The sequence below is a fragment of the Branchiostoma belcheri genome, unplaced genomic scaffold (assembly GCF_001625305.1).
Source record: "Branchiostoma belcheri isolate BF01 breed outbred unplaced genomic scaffold, Haploidv18h27 scaffold72, whole genome shotgun sequence".
Lineage (NCBI taxonomy): Eukaryota > Metazoa > Chordata > Leptocardii > Amphioxiformes > Branchiostomatidae > Branchiostoma > Branchiostoma belcheri.
In genome coordinates, this window is record NW_017804376.1 from 763,294 (window position 1) to 772,518 (window position 9,225).

General features: G+C 45.2%; 1 long non-coding RNA gene and 1 pseudogene across 1 annotated transcript; one reads left to right on the plus strand and one right to left on the minus strand.

Moving 5' to 3' along the window:
- Positions 1-614: 614 nt before the first annotated feature.
- LOC109485013 overlaps positions 615-9,225 on the plus strand; it is a 14,703-nt pseudogene continuing 6,092 nt past the window's right edge.
- LOC109485048 lies at positions 7,978-9,225 on the minus strand. The gene is made up of 4 exons (XR_002141108.1): positions 9,205-9,225; positions 8,892-8,937; positions 8,599-8,718; positions 7,978-8,180 (listed from the first exon to the last, which is right to left on the minus strand). It is a non-coding gene; the product is annotated as an uncharacterized LOC109485048 (long non-coding RNA).

Genomic DNA, 9,225 nt, shown 5'->3' on the forward strand with positions numbered 1-9,225 from the left:
TGCTACCGCAGCATCGCCGTGGTTTTTCTGGTGACTTCTCTAGCTTCCTTCGGGGATGGCAGGCGGCCGCCGCGGAGCGTGGCTGGGCGCGTCCCGGGATTACCGTCCTATGTCACCGTGGACGGCTTCAACATGGCACGGGACGGGCTGCGGCCCATGTACGCTGCATCAGACGACAACTCACGGATGCCTGGACGGTGAGTTCATTACCTTCGCCAAGAAGGTTATGTTTTCAGAGGCGTTCGTGTGTGTGTGTGTGTGTGTGTGTGTGTGTGTGTGTGTGTGTGTGTGTGTGTGTGTGTGTGTGTGTGTGTGTGTGTGGTTGGCTGTGTGTGTGTGTGTGTGTGTGTGTGTGTGTGTGTGTGTGTGTGTGTGTGTGTGTGTGTGTGTGTGTGTGTGTGTGTGTGTGTGTGTGTGTGTGTGTGGTTGTGCGAATTATGTGTGAAAAAGTCGAAAACAGTGATGTAATCGAGAGAGGAAGTTGTACCATACAATTGTATGAGTAGTAATCTATTGTATGATGTCATTGCCTTTGATCATAGAGGCACTACGGATCCAAAACAGTACCGGGTCTAAAATCTCCTATTCCTTTTTTCTGTCTTTCTACAGTTTCTGAAACCATGGAGTGCCCTGCCGGTTACCAACCATTCGGTGACGCCTGCTTCAAGGCCTTCGACGAAGCTAAGGATTATGCCACTGCGGAAGGCCGTCTGTTGCCGCAGAGGGCGGGATCTTGGCTGAACCCCGAAACATCGCCGTCAACGACTTCCTCATCAAGTTAAAGACAGCCCTGAACCCGAGAGTAAGGTTCTGGCTCGGACTTTCGGATAGAGAGAAGGAGGGAACGTGGAGATGGAACAATGGAGAAGAGCTGGACCGGAACTCCTTCGCAAGCTGGGCAGAAGGGGAGCCTAACCAGGCCGGCAACGAGGACTGTGCAGTTGTTGAAGCTGATTCCAAGTGGAACGACGTTCCCTGTCGGTTGAGGTACAGATTCATCTGTCAGCGGCCAGCCTTTGGTAAGTTTTTTTTTCAATATCACGATTCGTAATTATGGACGAAACATGTTGGATACCGGATATGGTGTGGGCACTGTGTGAGGTTTTTCGACAACAATCATCTAACTTGATATGAACATCTGTCCAATGCCTTGCACCTCTATGCATGTTTGGCATGAAAAGTTATTAGTAACGTTACATATTCCTGCTTGTGAAAACTACCTGTTTCTGTCGTCTATACGGCAATAGGACAGTCACAACCCCATTGAAATATGTACAAATAAAGTACAATGTCAACTTTCATACTGCTGTAATGTTGCATCTTCATGATTCATTATTACATTGTAAAGATCAGTCGCCATCTTGTTCAGTATCGAGGCAGGTGTACCTCGGCTGCTACCGTGATGGTGGGAGTCTGGACATCCGGGACCTGACAGGTGATGTCATGGTCGATGAGGAAAACCTAACGCCAACTTCCTGCATCAACCACTGTACTTCAGGAGGGTATGTTGGTGGCCTACACAGTTGAAATGCTGGCTATGCTTTCAATTTTAAGAATTCAACAGTTAAAATTTGTGTATGTCCATGATTTACTTGATATTGAATGTGAAAGCTGACCGTTATGCGTCTTTCCTTTAGGTTTGTTATGCAAAGCCCGTTCAGTTAGTTATGTTGCATTTCTAGTGTCAACGAATCCAGGAATTGAAATCTTTTGACTTGATTACTGATAATCTATAGGGAGCTGTAGATGTAACGTGTTGTCTAATGTGTTATGTGTGCCTGTGTGTGGATGATGCTCAGCACCAAGGACAGGCACGATTGCCTGTGTGTTGATGGTGTTCAGCACCAAGGACAGGTATGATTGCCTCTGTGTGTGTGTGTGTGTGTGTGTGTGTGTGTGTGTGTGTGTGTGTGTGGTGTTAAGCGCCAAGGACAGGTATAATTGCCTGTATGCTTCAGGTACCGGTATGCTGGCTTGCAGTACGGCAAAGAGTGCTTCTGTGGCGACAGCTTTGGTCGGTTCGGAGCGGCACCAGAGTCGGAGTGTGACACGCCTTGTACGGGTGATGCGACGGAGACTTGCGGTGGAAACTGGAGAAATTCTATCTACAGAACCATCACAGGTAGGTCTACGAAAGTGTTCTATCTTAAATTACTGTGGTATGTCTGACGGGTTGAAGTCGCATAACGTTATACAGTCGGAATGGCGGAGGCAGGCGGATAAGATATGCATTCCTGGTAATGTGAACAAAAAGAAAAGGATTACTACTTCTGTACACGTATACTTGTACTTAGTCCGATAGGGCATGAAAATAAATTAATGCTATTTATTATTGTCATTGGAAATGTGACCCCCTCTCCCCACAAGCATCAAAGAATGCTCATGAAATTAACAAAAAAGGTATGTTCACTTTCATCTAGGCTACATCAAGCAAGGAACCACACTTTACAAGGTCTACTCCGAAGCCAGGACCTACGCCGCTGCCAGGGAGGTTTGCGCCACAGACGGAGGGCACCTCGCCGACGTCCGGACCGAGGCTATACACAACTTTCTAGTCCGTGCAGTCCGCGCCGTGCAGCCTGGGCGAGACTACTGGATAGGCCTGAATGACCAAGAGGTATTGGCAATACATAATTTCTTCACTTATTACTACACCCAGGTACCAAAGTGTTTTGTTCGTCTTCCCCCTTTTGTCCTGATTGTTTCGTTTGCATGGTGGGGGGGAGGTGATTTTGACAACTGATTGACAGGAAGGTCAAGCCTGAAGGTGACCCAGCTTGCGTCGGGTGCGAGTATGTAGGTGGCATATGGGGGAATTGAATTATACAGCTTGTAGAGGCTATTAGTAAAGCCCCTATTGCCTTTTTGGTAGGGGGTGGGCCTGTTGTAAAATGACTGCATTCTTGCTAGTATTCCTGTGGTTCCTGTGATGTTTTCTTGCCCTCTCGCATTAGTTTTGGTGTCTCCATAGGATGTCGTCTGTAACATTAAGTCAGTGTGGCCTTACATCAACAGGTTGAAGGTAGATGGGTATGGTCTGACGGCAGCCGACTGAGGGAAGGAGACTTTGCCAACTGGGCGGCAGGGGAACCAAACAACGGACAGATCCAGAACTGTGGGCAGCTTTGGGCCGTCCGGGGATTCCTCTGGGATGACGACAGCTGTGGTCAAGAGGATTATTTCATTTGCGAGGTATCGTTAGGTAAGTGTGCGCCTAAAACCAACCATCATGTATTCGGGTGGAATGTTATACATAAATTGAGGTACCGAAAAGGTAAAGTTTAGGGGAACAAAGGTCATACCTAGGTCAAACAAAACCTCTTTGACAACAAACAACATGTTTGATGTATGGAAGTTTTTTGTTCGGTACCATAATTGTTGAAATGTTGCGACGAATCATGCTTCTAAGAATTTTTGAAATGCGTTCTATTGAATATTTAACCCGCCAGTGTTAAATCTTAATATGTAATTTATATGTATTTTAGTATGTAAAATATAAACAAGAATAAGCAAACTTGAACATGCGAAATTAATGTAATATGATGTGTAAATGCGGTTTTGTAATGTGTAAATATTTTTAATGTCAGAAGCAACTCAACAGCCGCAATTCCATTTTCAGACTGTGTAGCCGTGAGCGTTTTTAATAATGTACATCTTTGAACGCAATTCTGCTTTCAGCTGCAATGTTTATGATCAATCAATAAACCATTTTTTATTGATTGATAATATAGTTCCCAAGAAGTGGCGTGAAGATGGGCACTGCGGACAGGGCTACCCCGCAGAAGACGGCAGACCCGCTGAATGTGACCCGGACAGTATGTACCCGTGCTGCTCCCCTTACAACTGGTGCGGCAACACCACAGATCACTGTGACTGTCAGGGCTGTGTGGACTACAGGAATACACTGCCAGGTCTCTTTCTTTCTTCGATATTGATCGGTAAACTGGTCTTCTCCTTGATGCATTCATCTTTTTGGATGTGTACTGGGTCCTACTTTTTACTGAAGGAAAATATATATAGTTTTTGCTCAGTTTCCTCCTTTTCTTCTCCAAACCAAAAAGATCAATGACCTAAACCCTATATCACCATGGTAACTAGTGTTGGGTTACATCATATTACAATTTTATAGCAGGAGGGATTTAGACTCCTGTCACTATATATATAAATGTGTTTGAGTAAGAATTAACAGAGCAGACCATATGTGAAGGTAGTCATTGTGCATTTGCTTTGCAAATGTTACCTTTCTAGTTTTTAAATCTTTTTTAAATCTCCTCTTGCCAACAGACAGCGTGGATGTGTACATCGTCGACTCTGGAATACGCTACACCCATGAAGAATTTGAGGGTCGCGCTGTCTGGTCTGGCTTCGACGCTCATGACGCCGACGGCTTGAACAAGGTGAAATAAATAATTGCCATTGAGAGAGAGAGAGAGAGAGAGAGAGAGAGAGAGAGAGAGAGAGAGAGAGAGAGAGAGAGATCGTGTCCAGCAATGTGCACTCTTCTTCCCTTTTAGGGCAACGACTTGGACGGCCACGGAACACACGTTGCCGCTCTCGTGGGCGGCAAGACGTTCGGCGTGAACCCGCGAGTTTTGCTGAGAAGCGTGCGGGTTCTCGACAGCAGGGGCTTCGGCTCAACGTTGAGTGTGCTACGTGGACTCAGCCACATCCACGACAGGGTCACATCGAACATTGGAGCCCGCGGGGTCGTCGTTATGTCCCTGGCATCCAGAGGTAATGCATACTTGACTGCACTCAAACTTGTCTAAGTTGACTGAGGACAAGTGATATTTTTATACAAAAAATATGGCGACAAGACAAGAAAGAGAACAAGAAAAACGCACCAAAATTTCCACCCCCTTGACCCAACGTAATTGTACATTGCGCCATGCTGTAGACATCAATTTGATGGCAAACTGACAGAGTCCATCATGCAGTTTGTTTGTTTGTTTGTTTTTATTTATTTAACCAGGGGGATACATATCGCCCGTAGGGCGCTTTTCAATGAGCCCTGGGCCTGGGGAAGACCCCAAACAAAAACATCAAACTCAAACTAATACAAATAGCAACAAAAGTAACTTATAAAGTTGGCCCCAAGCGGATCATACGGTAGCAAAGCAGTATCCATTGGCCAAAAGGAATGTCGATGGCTAATGGACATGCATCCAATGGATACTGCTTTGCCACCGTATGGTCTGCTTTGGAGATTAGTAATACATTGTACCTCCCGCCACAGGAGTATCCCCGTCAGTCAACAAGGTGTCCAGGGAGTTGGCACTGCTGGGTCTTCCCGTGGTGGTGGCGGCGGGGAATTCCGGGGGCGACGCGTGTAACCTCTCTCCTGCCAGGGAGGCAGAGGTAAGTGTGAGTGGGGCCGTTGTTTAAGGTATCTAGGGGCTATACAGTCTTGGATACCCGGGTGTTCATGAGTTAACATATATATGAATATATAGCTATGGTGGTCAATTGACCATTCAATCTGCTGGGAAGGTCACAATATATGAATAATGGGAGCACTTCCTTATTGATACTGCATGCTGGTTAAAACGTGCGGAGTCATAATCATGATATTGTGAGAAATGTTTAATGAAAATGATGAATATGAATGTTTTCTATGACTACTTGTCATACAGGTGATCACTGTTGGTGGCACAAGGAAAACTGACGACCTGTACGATCGGACTGAGGAAGGAGGTGGCGCTACGTCACACGGAAGCTGTGTTGACATATTCGCTCCCGCGCAGGAGGTGTTGAGCGCAGGCGTGGAGTGCGACAGCTGCAGCAAAGTCCTAAGCGGGACGTCACAGGCAGCGCCCATAACAGCAGGTAGGTCGAATATCTGTATCTGTATAGCCGGTATAACCGCCCTTCAGCGTAACACACCAACTTCTGTATCTGTATAGCCGGTATAACCGCCCTTCGGCGTAACACACCAGCTTCTGTATCTGTATAGACGGTATAACCGCTCTTCGGCGTAACACACCAGCTTCTGTATCTGTATAGACGGTATAACCGCTCGTCGGCGTAACACACCAACTTCTGTATCTGTATAGCCGGTATAACCGCCCTTCGGTGTAACATACCAGCTTCTGTATCTGTATAGCCGGTATAACCGCCCTTCGGCGTAACACACCAGCTTCTGTATTTGTATAGCCGGTATAACCGCTCTTCGGCGTAACACACCAGCTTCTGTATCTGTTAAGTCGGTATAACCGCTCTTCGGCGTAACACACCAGCTTCGAATTCTGTATCTGTATAGCCGGTACAACTGCCCTTTGGCGTAACACACCAGCTTCTGTATCTGTATAGCCGGTATAACCGCTCTTCGGCGTAACACACCAGCTTCTGTATCTGTATAGCCGGTACAACTGCCCTTCGGCGTAACACACCAACTTCTGTATCTGTATAGCCGGTATAACCGCCCTTCGGCGTAACACACCAACTTCTGTATCTGTATAGCCAGTATAACCGCCCTTCGGCGTAACACACCAGCTTCTGTATCTGTATAGCCGGTATAACCGCCCTTCGGCGTAACACACCAGCTTCTGTATCTGTATAGCCGGTATAACCGCCCTTCGGCGTAACACACCAGCTTCTGTATCTGTATAGCCGGTATAACCGCCCTTCGGCGTAACACATCTCTGCAACTGATCCAAAATTTTGAAAAAAAATATGCCCCAGTGTATTTCTTGCCGACAGACAGCTTTGATGTTTAAGATGGGTTAAGATGTTATGCTGAGTAGATTTGCAGTTGTAAAACTTTGTTCTATTCATCATATTAAAGGTGTGGTGACAAAACTGCTGTCACGTGACCCGAGCTTGACGCCTGCGCAGATCCGCATGGCGCTCCTGTCCACGGCCGCGAAGAGCAAGCTCGACTTTTCCAAACTTCCCGATGACGCAAGACTGAAGACACCCAACAAACTCCTGCAAGTTCCTACAGTACCACTGAAGGGTCAGTAGTTTATGTTTACTGAAGGAAAACATATTGTTTTTGCTCTGTTTCTTCTTCCTCTTCTTCTCCAAACATTGACCTCCTCTGACCTGGTCAATGACCTGAACGAGGCCGTCTCCGTCACCATGGTAACTAGTTACATCATGTTGCAATTTTATCGCAGGAGGGATTTAGAATGCTGTCAACATATATATATATATGAGTGTGTTTGAGTAAGAATTAACAGAGAAGGCCATATACAAAGGTAAACATTATGCATTTACCTTCCTAGTTTATGGTTTAATTGTCTTCGTCAGAAGGACTATGAAATTGTCTCGCCGCATTGTGGGTGACTGCGGATTTAGCGAAATAACTCTTGAAGACATTATTCGACGTCCATGATTTTTGACAGGCAACCTACCATTGTAGAGGCCAAGATCAAGTTCGAAAACGGGTCTCGTGGGGGGTCCCTATGTCGCTGCAGTGGACCTTTTGTGTTAGATGTATAATGAACTACTCCCACCAACCTCTGCATTGATTCACATGGGGGACAGCTGTCCCCGCATCTGGTATCAAATGCTTACAATTGAGGGGCTGTCCTATAACTACTGGGGCGGGGGAGGAAGAAGGTGGACATTCGTCAGGCAGGTCATTCCTTAAATTGTAAGGCCAGACCAAGTAATTTTTTATGGATGACGTCCACTGGAGACCTTAGATTTATTGCAAAAGCGCGATAAAATACATTAAGGCCAAAAAAAAACTGATTAACATGCGTAGATTTGGAACATACTAACTGTGGAAATACAAAGGTTAGGATGCAAATTGAATAAAAGAACATAGTGTAACAACAAACGAAAACAGCAATAAATCTCCCCCTGTTCTGATTCTTTCCTTTCATCACATCTTCTCATTACATTTTGCGACACTGTCGTAGAATAAAAAAAGGAAAAAATAGAGTACAGAGATTCTTTGTACTCTAGACCAAATTGATTTCTAGTATTTAAAAAAAATGTTCCTTTATCTAGAACAATGTCCCTCTGACGAAGGCATGAGATCTCCGACCTCTAGTTTACTAGTGACTCGCATTGCCTCTATGGATGTTGATGATCCCCTCGGACTGCAGTTTTTCAAGCAGAAGCTCTTCAAATGAAGTGTCGTGTATCCCTATGGACTGTCCGGTGTACGACGTGCTCCAGTAGTGGGTCCAGATCCCCTGTTTGTCAGCTCCAAAACCATACACGTCCACCTGGCGGAACAGATATCATTCAGATGACAATCTTCAAATGCGGGTATTTATGAGGCCTCTCATATTATAAATCGTAACATTACTCTCCAAGCAGAGGTTGTGGGGGAATGATCGTTACCTTTTTATATAGGCCGTTGGTGGCCGCGGAGCTTCTCTGGCTAATGGATACTGCCTGGCCAATTTGATACTGTCTTTTTGCCACCGAGAGGGATCTGCTTGGAGATTATCTTAACATAACAATCACTTCACCACACATTTAACCCAGCACTTTTCCACACATTTCACACAAGCATAGCAGTCTTTAGTTCAGCCTCATTCCTTCAACCCATACGTGGCTTACCATATTCCCGATCCACGAAGTAGTGTCTCTCAAGAAATCCAAAAATATACTTCAACTTGCGAAGGATTTTTTCCCTACCTCATCACAAATGTGCACTGCAAACAGGACAACCAAACTGCCTGTGGATGGCCATTTCGCATGGTGCTCTATCCATTTGTCGTGTACGTACTTGACGAAGGCAGGATTGTACACCAGAACCTGTAAAAGGTAGTCATGAACAAAGGTTGATTTCTCAAATTATGCTGAGAACTTATTTAATAGAGACTTGAATAACCAGGGTACGTTTGAAGAGAGAGGAACACTGAAAAATATTCTCCTTACACCAAGTGACCGTATAAAACATTCTTGATCATGAAGTAAACATTTCTTACCTTTGATTTATTTGTCTGAATTCTACCTTTCACCGCCTTCCACGTCCTGAAACAAAGCGACTGTCAAATTACTTGAAACAAGTGAGGATGTCGGAATATTACTTAAATTGTAACTTAATCGTTTGCGGCCACGCATGAAGATACTAGTATCATACATACAATGGAAAGTCTAGAACGTTGTTGTCTTTATTTGATAAAGACCTGCTTTCGTTTGTAAGAAGTGATCTTGTATGTTGTAAGAGAATGTATGGTGCAGTACGGAGACTTCCGATGCCTCATTTGGAGTCACCCTTAAAGTATTCAGGTCATTTACCAGGTAATGGACCCATCCGTC